An 11,444-nucleotide genomic window follows, 5' to 3' on the forward strand; every position below is an offset into this window, starting at 1 on the left:
ATCCACCCATGTGGGAGGAAACAACACTGACAGTCTCTTAAATGAATTGAGAAACTGATCTGTAAAAAAAAGTTCCCTGAAAACCCACCTTGTTGCATAATTTGTAGCAATTGTTTTGTTTTCTTTGTGCATTATTGCAACATACCTTCAGTTTAGTTTGTGTTAAACATTATAACTGTTTAAACTCCCAGCATTAACTTAAACTGAATCAGTAATACCAGGAGTTGCTACGTTTGCGCTATTGGAGTAGTTATACATTACGTAATACCTAACCATTTTTGTCTAAGATTGTGAAGGGTGCTTTGAATTCTAAGAAACAGATCTTGACTGATAAGGATTTGCATTGTAATCTTTTATTTAATCTATTTCTAAATTGAATGGTTTCAACTTAATTATAATTGTAATTGAGATAATTAACAGTCATGCTCTCGCCACATACAGATTTGTATTTCAGTGACTGGTTGTATTGTAACAGTCTATTTTCAATGTGGGTGCGGACTTAATTTATGCAGGTAGATATTGTTTGTGTCTCCATTTGTTTGGTTTATTGGAAAAAGTACTGTATAACTATTATATATTTAGCACTTGAGACTTAAGGTAGAACCTCTACCCAATTAATCATCATTACACCACAGGATTAAATCTAACAAGAGAAAATGTGCAATAATTAAGTTCACTTTAATTCATCAAATTTTATTTGCTTGTTTTGTACTGATGTATTTGCATGGTTAGTTTTAACATTAGTATAATTTGATTTATGGAATGTTTCTGGTGTAAAAGTTAGCATGTAACAGTGTAAGTCAATAACTATGGGAGCATTACAGGCTGAAACTTAAGTCCAGCTTTTTGTAGTCTGGCAACTGGCATGTTTTTAATCTGTAGTACAGATCTACATTAATTAACTAATAACTAAGATTTAATTAGGATCTGTGCAAGTCTATAGTTAACATACAGTGCAACTTTTGTGATCTCGGTGGATGGTGTTTCTGTGATATGGACAGTCCTTTGAACCCTTGTATAGACATTCTCCAAGTCACAATTTAGAGTACTGTTTGGCTCAGGGTTGATTTTCTGTGATCTAGCACTAGTCAAGTTTCAGGGGTACTGAACTAGAAATTTTCAATCTATATGAGTGACTATGCAGCAAAAGCTTGATAATTTAATTTCTTATTGTTTCACTTGAGGCTTAAGATTTGTGTTAAATATCAAAAGGTATGCACACAGAGTAGTATTAATGGGAAATAGTGCTCTGTAATTTGCTGCCAGACCAGACCAGCAAGATGTTTACATTAAATAGATTTTAATAGTAAGGCAGTTGGAATTATTGATGCATTATTTCATTTGGTTATTTGTCACTATAAATATATATGTGTGTGTGTATATATGTATGTGTGTGTATGTATGTGATATATATATATATATATGTGTGTGTGTGTTATTAAGTTTTTTTAACAGTACTTTAACATTTGGCAAGGTACAAAGTATCCCAAATACTATTATGGTAATGACTAGATAATCTGGTTAAGTGATAATGGATAAATTTAGCTGAAAGCATGGGGGAGCTCTACTAAGAAACATTGAAGCTGAATTATATGTTTGTTTATGAAATGAAGATGTAGTGGATTATGTCCAGTCATTATGTCTTGTTTTCAATGTCTGAAGATTTGGAGTTTTTAAAGTACTTATGCTGAATGGTTTGTCAAATGGCTCATGCTGTCAGCTCTTACCTCAAGTAAACTATTGAATTCAACAGATTTCTGCCATAATCTGAGGAACTCATACTGATCCTCTGACTCCAGTACAGCCCACTGTCTTGTCATAAACTGGTGGTCAATACTCAAATACTGTTCATAGTCTGAAGGTAAAGGGATTCCTATTTGTTAACTACCAAGGATGGCATAGGAGAAAAGCTACTAACAAAGATGCTCAAACACTTTGCCACATTGCTTATCAACATATAGTACTGTGCAAATGTCTTGGGTACCCTAGACTTTTTATTTAAATTTTGTTTTCCGATTTTTTTTGTGTTCTGCATTAGTGTGTTGGTAGAAAAGAGCACAGATTTCCAAACATTCTTTTAAAAAAATTGAATGTTAGAAAATAAATTATTTGTGTTTTGTTTAAAAAAGCTTATTCAGAATAGGACTAATTTTCGAAGAATAACTTGATTATTTTGTGGGTACAGTATGTAGCCCAGTGCATGATTAAACAAAGATAACAAACAGGATGCTAATCAATAACATAATGAGTTGAATGAACTAAGCTGATTAACTGAAACAGAAACTGGTGTAGAAGAAATCAAACTGCGTGAGGGATAACTAAACTAAATGGTGAAGGTGTGTTAGATGTGACAGTTGAACCTTCAAATCATCAATTCTTACACCATGGCAAAAGTGAGCATACCAACAAGACACAAGGTGGCCACCCTGCATCAGCAATGTCTTTCACAAGCAGAAAGTTAACGGCAAACAGGAGTTTCAAGATGTGCTGTGGTCAGCCATGGAACTTGAGTGCAGCAGACAAGAGACACATAAAACTGATGTCCTTTCTAAATTGGAAGAAGTCCAGCACTGCTATCAGCTCTGAACTCTCAGAAAGCACTGGAACGCAAGTCTACCCCTCTACAATCTGGAGATTGTAGAGAGGTAGACTTGTCAGAAGTGGTCTTGGAAGAATTGCTGTCAAAAAGCCATTCCTCTGAAGTGGAAACAAAGCCAAGAAACTCACTTGCACATAAAAACATAAGGATTGGAAAGTTCAACAATGGCAGCAAGTGCTCTGAACCAACGAGTCAAAATTTGGAATTTTTGGCTAAAACAGGAGGTATATTGCCCATTGGAGAGTGTCACATGGATGATTGTCTGCAGCCCACAGGGGCTGTATTTCATCAGATGTTGGTGATCTGGTCAGAATTAATGGAATATTCAATGCTGAGAAGAACAAGCAGATTCTCATCCATCTTACAGTACCATCAGGGAGGCGCCTGCTCAGTCCCAACTTCATTCTGCAGTAAGACAATGACCCCAAATGCATGGGCAACGTCAGGATGAACTATCTTCAGTGAAAAGAAGAACAAGTTCTGCAACAGATGGTATGGCCTCCACAGAGCCCTGATCTCAACATAATCAAGGCTGTATGGGATTTCCTGGAGAGACAAGCTAGACAGCCAAAGTCTGCAAAAAAAACTGGGAAGTTCTCCATGATGCTTGGAACAATCTACCAGCTGATATTATTATAAAACCGCATGACAGTGTATCCTGTCCTGAAGAAGAGTCTCGGCCCAAAACGTCATCTGTTTACCCCTTTCCATGAATGCTGCCTAACCTGCTAAGTTCCTCCAGAATTTTGTGTGTGTTGCTAAGGAAATTGATGCAGTTTTAAAGGCAAAGGATGGTCGCACCAAATATTGATTTGTTTTTTTTTAATGTTTACTGCACTTTATAATAATTTTTTGATATTTAGAAACTTCATTATTCTTGAAAGCATCTTTGCTTTACAGATTTGTTTACATGCGCCTAAGAATTTGCACAGTACTATAACTTGAGCCTAAATTTTCTGTAACAAAACTGTGGTGTCTTGTTTTTACCAAGGGTGTTCCAAGATTTTGCAGGCTAGCTTTGTATTTTCTGGGAAGTAAAGATGTTGAGAGGAGTAAGAGTGAATTTGAATTTGTCGATGCAGTTGCCCCATCAGTGCAGTTAACATATGAATCACACCCTGTAATAGTGTCTTCGGCATCTGCATGTCTCAAGAAACAATGGTGTGACACTTTTCCTGGTGGCTCTTGAGGCTGCAGACTTGGGTCTGTGGCTGTACATCCCCGCAGTTTCTTCACCGCGGCTCCAGGTGAAGGACTGAGGTTCTCTGGGTGATGCAGCTCTGGCTGTCTTGTTGAGCATGTTGGGTGTTCCTATGTCAGCATATTGTACACTGCTTTTGACTGCAGCCCTCCGTGCTGTCTGGTCTTCAACTGTTTCCTCCCATGTGTTAGTTGCTTGCCAGCTTCATGTCACAATTGCAGACATCCTTGTAGCAGAGGCTGATCTTCCTCGTGGATAGTAAACTCATTCAGCTTGTCATGCAGAATGTCCTTGGGAATGTGTCCCTGGTCCATGCATTTGACATGGCCCAACCATTTGAAGCATCTGTGGCTGAGTAGTGTGTGGATGCTGGAGGTGTCAGCCTGCTGCAGAACCTTTGTGTTGGTGATTCTGTCCTGCCAGGAGATGTGCAAAATATGCCTGAGGCAGTGTAGGTGGAATGAGTTTAGCCTCTTTTCTTGGCTGATGTATAGCATCCAAGCCTTGTTAACATAGAGGAATGTGCTGAGCACAAATGCCTGGTAGACATGGCTTGAGTTTTGTCAGTTGTCTGTTGTTCCACACACTCTCGTTCAATATGGCCATGACAGCTGCAGTTCTGGCAGGCCCGCTATTCATGCCTGCTTCAAGGAACAGTGAGCTGGTGATGGTTGACCCAAGGAGAGCAACCATCAATGGTTATGGGGAAAATTCTTCACCCTGGGCCATGGCAGTGGAGGGTGGAGCAAAGTCCTGATGGCACTAAAAGGGTGACTCCTTTGCTTGCATCTTCAGGACCAGCTCTATTTCTATTTTTCATATCTTTTTTTCTTCTTTTTCGATGATATTTTGAAGACCTTGACCTGGAGTTACACTCTGACTTTCGTACTTTGCGGGATTGGATCCACTCTCAGGACCTCGCGACCGGCCGCTTTTCGATATCCCAACGACACTGCCTAGAATTCTAGTGTGCCTTCGGGTGCCAAATTTTCTTGGCTGTGGTGACGGGCTGATTCAAGGCCGGTGCCCCGACTGAGACATTGTGGGAGAACACACAGCATCGGGAGCAACGGGCTGGCTGCTGGCTGTGTGTCCAGAGGTCTGAGCTCTGGGTGCAGAGCTTGCAACAGACTTTTAACACCGTAAATCAGCAAGTTGTTATGTCTCCCCTCTCGTTGTGGAACAGGGACACCCCTTTTTCCTTTATTAGGGAGAGAGGTATTAGGGACTGTGGTATGTCGAGTTACTGGGTGAACGAGTAGTCTTTGGGGTACAACAAGGCTGTGTCTTTATCAATGCTTTGCTGCATGCTTGAGGGCTGATGGTTTTTGCTGGTGGGGAGGGGCATTGTTCCCTTGCTGCTGCTGGTCTGGTTTTGAGGTTTTAACGTTTAATGTCATTCATCTTTTTGTAGATATTTGCAAAGAAAAAATTTTCAGGATTTATATTGTATACATTTCTCTGACATTAAATGTACCTATGGAATCTATTGACATTTGTCTCCTTCAAAGTGATGGTTAACCCAAACTCCTTGCAGGCATGGGTGAAGTGGTTAATTAGTTGTTGGAGTTGATGTCAATGCAGCATCATATGCAAACAGCATCTCACAGATGAGGGCTGACCTAATTTTGGTCTTGGAGCACAAGTGAGTGATGTTGAACAGTATGCTGTTGGTTCTTGTGCGAAGGTAGATGCCTTCAGTGCAGTCTGCGATAGCATAGTAAAGGAGGATGGAGAAGATTCAAAAGAGGGTTGACTCCAGGACACAACCTTGTTTCACTCCATTGCTCACTGGAAAGGCATCAGAAGTTGCTCCATTGAAGCAGACAATGCTGTGCATGTCCTAATGGAAGGATGATATGATGCCTGTGTAGACCAAGACCTCCATATCCCCTCCCCTAGGTCATGGCACTATGGAACAGAATGAATGAATGAATAAACTATTGTATATGAAAATATATCATAGGAAATGCCAAACTGCAGGCTGTTGAAATTTGTACCAAGTCACAGCTAAGAAAGAGCTGCTCTATTCGTTCCCAACTTGCACCAACAGCTTTATGTTCATGCAGGGCACATGTATATTTGTGAAGACTGTTTCTAACTTTGCCACTCTTAGGCAGTGGTTTCTGACTTGACAGGAGCTGGTGCATGGAGCAGGTATTGGCCCTTTAGCCCATCATATCCATGATTGCATTTACACCCATTTATTATAATCCCATTTGCCCACTGTACTTTCAATGCTTTGCATATTGAAGTACCTGCCTTAACAGTCAGATTTATTGAGAAATCCTGTCCAGTTGGTTTGTTCCTTTTTTAAGAAGAGGGTACCAAATATATTGATGAGGGCAGTGCAATTGTACAAGGCTGGTCCAAGATAGGTACTTGATAATATGTTGAAGAGCCTGTTTTTGAAATTTTGTTGTCATATTTGGACAAAAAAAGGCACTATTTATTCATTTTCTAAGCTCCCATTTTTGGTGGTTCTGTTATTCACCCATTTTATTATTTATTTTTAGCTGTCTTCCATATAAGTAAAGATCTGTAATTTTCTCTTGTATCGCATTTTCCTTGCTTCCAAGCCTGCTTTAAACATACAATATCAAATTGCTACTGGTTCAACCCAAAAATCACAAGTTTGGCCCAGCCAATGATATACAAAGATTTAGTATTTATCAACAAGGGCCAATGTTTAAAAGTAAATAATAGACTTTTTCTTTCAAACAAAATGTCAAGGCAAAATTGTTGATCGAGTCAAATTTATTGTCATCTATCTATATGTACATATCATAAAGCCATATAATTACATAGAAATATGACATTTCTCTGAATCGGGTACAGCACAGTAGTACACATCACACACAATAACTTATGAAGTTAAGGATAAAATCTACAGATGAGTCACATATAAATACCAAATTAAAGTGCATAAATTAAATATTGTAAGGTACAGAACAGATTAACCAGTAACACTTTGAATACAATGTGGCAGTCAGTTCAGAAAGCTAATGACCTGGGGCAAGAAACTGATTCCCATCCTGACAGTTATTGCTTATTTTTAATCATTGGAGTCTCCTGCCTAATGGTAGAAAGTCAAAGAGGATGCTCAATATGATAGCTTTGAAATATGTTATCCTTATTAACATTTGCGGTTAGAGATCAATACTATTCATTTATAAATGGTGTGTTCCTTTTAAAGTTGTCTAGATTCTAACAATGTTATCACTTAGGAATGTTTCTATTGGTTAATCATATAATTGAATAAAAATGTACAAAAAGGTTTTAGGAATATGGACATGTTTAGTTTTAATTGGACATAAATAATTTTAATGGGTTCATTAATTGTTTTGTTAATCAAAAACCATAAAAGTGAAATCAGTAAGTTTGAGATCTTTATTAGAAAAATGTAATAAATGTTTACTTACATTCACTTATGCACATTTTGTACACATTTAAATAATGGAACAATGCTGCAAAAGTAGTCTTGCCTAGTTCAGCAGCAATTAATTGGAACTAAAGTTGAATGAGAAAGAAATTGCAAGAGATTTCAAGCAAACTAATCATACACATTGTATCGAAAGGATAGGCAGAAGAGCTGGGATGGCTCTGCTAGTTTAAAAAAAAGTGGAAGTGATGAGCTAGAGATTGGAAGGAGTAAAATCATTGTGGGTTGGACTAAGAAACTGCAAGGGTAAGTGAGACCATGAAGTAGTTACATACAGAGCTCTAGACAGTAGCAAAGATGTGGTTTACAAATAAAGACAGGCAGTAGAAAATGCTGGTTGGTACTGGATCCCAAGAGGGGGATTTTCTAGATTGCCTATGAGCTGGCATTTTAGAGCAGGTAGTTGAGCCCACTAGAGGATCAGCTATTTTGGATTGGGTGTCATGCAACAAACTAGAATTGATGAGAGAGCTTAAGGTAAAGGAACGCTTTAAAGAAGGCAGTGATCATAATATGTTAGAATTCACCCTGCAATTTGAGAAGGAGAAGTTAACATTATGTATCAGTATTACAATATAATAAAGGGAATTGCAGAGGCATGAGAGAAGAGCTGGCCAAAATTGATTGGAAACTAACACTAGCAGAGATGATGGCTTAGCAACAATGGCTGGAGTTTCTAGGAGCAATTTGGAAGGTGTAGGGTAGACAATCCCAAAGTAGTAGTATTCTAAAGGCAGGATGATGCAACTGTGGCTGGTGAGAATTCAAAGCCAAAGAGAGGGTATATAATAGAGCAAAAATCAATGGGAAGTTAGAGGAGTGGGAAGCTTTTAAAAACCAACGGAAGGTAACTAAAAAAATGTCAAAAAGGAAAAGATGGAATACGAAGGTAAATAAGCCTGTAATATTAAAGAAAATACTTAAGGTTTCTTCAGATAAATAAAATGTAAAAGAGACAAGAGTAGATTTGGGACTGCTGGAGAGGCAGTAATGGTGGACAAGGAAATAATGGACGAACTGAATAAGCATAATGCCAGACATTCGAGAGTGGGCAAAAGTGACTGAAGTTACCAATACCAGGGAAAAGGTGCTTGGGTCTGATGGTAGATAAGTCACCTGGACCAGATGGTGTATACCCCAGGGTTTTGTAAGGTGGCTGAAGAGACTGTGGAGGCATTAATAATGATCTTTCAAGAATCAGTGAATTCTGGCATGGTTTCAGAGGACTGGAAAATTGCAGATTTCATTCCACTCTTCAAGAAGGGAAAGAGGCAGAAGAAAGGTATTTGTAGGCCATTTAGTCTCATCTCAGTGGTTGAGAAGATGTCAGAGTCGATGGTTAAGGATGTGGTTTGGGAGTATTTTGAAGCACATGACAAAATAGGCCAAATTCAGCAAAGTTTGGTAAACAAAAATCTTGCCTGATAAATCTGTTGGGAATTCTTTGAAGAAGTACCAGGATAGAAAAGGAAGAATTGGTGGATGTGACAAGATACCAAACATGAGGCTGCACAATAAGTTAAGAGCCAATGGCATTACAGGAAGGATAGTAGCATGGCTAATTGACAGGAGGCAAAGAGTGGGAATAAAGGGAACCTTTTTTGGTTGCCTGCTGGTGACTAGTGGTGTTCTACAGTGATCTGTGTTGGGACCTTTTTACAAGTCAGTGATTTGGATGAAGAAATTGGTCGCTTTGTGGCCAAGTTTGCAGATGACACAGAGAGGTGCTAGAAAAGGTAGTCTTGAGAAAGCAGGGCAGCTTCAGAAGGACTTACACAGATTAGAAGAATGGGCAAAGTAGTGTATGGTCATGCCCTTTGATAGGATAAATAAAATCATAGATTATTTTCTAAACAAAGAGAAAATTTAAAAAGCTGAGGCACAAAGGAAGTTGGGAGTCCTTGTGCAGGATATTCTAAAGGTTAATTTGTAGGTTGAGTCAGTGGTGAGGAAGGAAAATGCAATATTAGCATTCATTTGGAGAGGATTAGAATGTAAAAGCAAGGAATTAATGTGAAGGTCTCCGAATATGCTGGTGAGGCCTCACTTGGAGTTTTATGAGCAGTTTTGGGCCCTTAACCTAAGAAAGGATGTGCTGACACTGGAGGGAGTTCAAAGGAGGTTCAAGGAAATTATTCTGGGATTGAAGGGCTTATCATATGAGGAGCAGTTCATCAGTACTTTACTCACTGGAATTCAAAAGAAAAGAGAGGGATTTCATTGAAACCTTAAATGTTGAAAGGCCTTGATAAGAGTACATGTGGAGAGGATGTTTCATATGGTGTGGGAGTCTGAGTCTAGAGGACACAGTCTCAGAGGAACGTCCATTTAGAACAGATGAGGAAGAATTTCTTTAGCCAGAGAGTAGTGAATCTATGGAATTCGTTGCCACAGAAAGTTGTGGAGGCCAATATATTGAGTCTATTTAAGGCAAAGGTTGATAGATTCTTGATTAGTCAGGGCATGAAGGGATGTGGGGAGAAGGCAGAAGATTGAAATTGAGAAAAAAATGGATTAGCCATGATGTAATAGTGGCAATGGGTCAAATGGCTTAATTCTGCTGTATATCTTATGGTCTTGGGTCTTGTAAAACTAGGACGAATAATTTAAAACATTCTTACTCAACACTTTGAGCACCCTTTTAACAGATCAGATTATCAAATCTAATGCAATTTAAATGCATCTTTAATCCCATAAAGCAGAGGGTAAATGAATTTTGACAAGTTAACACTTAGAAAAATAAATGGAAAAGATCCCATGTATTTTGTGAACATATTCATTAGTTTGTACATCTTTATAGAATAATAGTTAAAGCAATTTTTAAACTTACACAGATTACACTTGACTTACCCAGTTATTTACACATTTTACAGAATATACAATAAAGGGTGCATTTGTAAAGCTTTTTAAAAATATTCTGACTTAAGTATTTGACAGTGGAATGACTTTCAATTTTCCCATTACAGCTGCAACATTTTACAAACTGGAGGAACAGCTTGTAAAACTGACGAAAACAATTTTTAGAAACAAATTTCCAAATTGTTTATACTGGTTAGTACTTGGCAGTGCATCTTTACATAATGAAGCAACAAGTATCAAAGAGCTTACACTTCTCATCACAAGCCACATACATGTTCTTTTCTCCAGGATAGTTGTGTAATACACTGGAATACTCAGTAGTGAGTATGGTGTATATTCTAACCTGAAAGCCCACTTTTATTTCAGTATTTGCAGCTTCGTAATTAAAAGTTATAAGTCTTAATGCAGTTAGTTGTTCATTTTTAAGAAAATCAGCTAGGCTGCTATGACTGGGCTTTTGAAGGTTCTGATAAACTGTCAGTTCTGTGCTGGGAAAGCTGCTGATGAGTGGAAGTATTCTGTTGTAGAGGGCAAGCAGTTGATAGAATAATATGGGTTGATTGATTACTGTGGAGAAATCTAGGTGCCAAAATTTAAAAACAATCAATAGAGTTAAAGCAAACCAGGTTCAAACTGAAGATTATTCATCTTAATTTATGGAAACTTTAATATGTGTGCATTTATTAACTGTAATTTACTATTACTAATTAGTCAACAAATTTCTCTGACCTGGAAGAATGTTAATTATGTGAAGGAATGGAGAAATAATTTCCACATACAGAATTCACTATCTTCACCTCCTGAATCTTTGACATATAAACTTTCCATTCAGTAGAATTCCACAAGTCATTACAAAAATAATTTCTGCTGATTACAACTAGTACTAAAGTTACCCATCTGCTGTTCAGAATAACGGTCAGTGAATGTTATTCCCAGTTAATAAGTTCACTGACTTCTAATACTGTTATTGGTGTTAAAAGCTTCCAAATAGAAACCTAACTGAAAATCAGTAACTGCATTTGATCTAATCCTGCAGAATCTTCCATTTACAGACACATCAGATCATCAAAGTTATATTAATGAAAAATTATTTCATTTTAAAGATATTCTTGCAAAGCAACAGTTCACTCAGAATATTTTGCCTTATGAAAGGCTGGAACTTGATGCATTCAGTTCACCATCAAAGACATTGACCATTTCATGTGTGATGGTACATTTTTCATGAAGTCCAATATTCCTCACGGCCTAGATGACATCTGAATCTTCTGAGAGAGCAGTTGGTTATAATATCCTGGCCTTGTCATTAGAACCCTCAAGATCCCTAATACTTAAGTAATATTTGA

Source organism: Hypanus sabinus, chromosome 14 (assembly GCF_030144855.1).
Source record: "Hypanus sabinus isolate sHypSab1 chromosome 14, sHypSab1.hap1, whole genome shotgun sequence".
NCBI classification, from domain to species: Eukaryota; Metazoa; Chordata; class Chondrichthyes; order Myliobatiformes; family Dasyatidae; genus Hypanus; species Hypanus sabinus.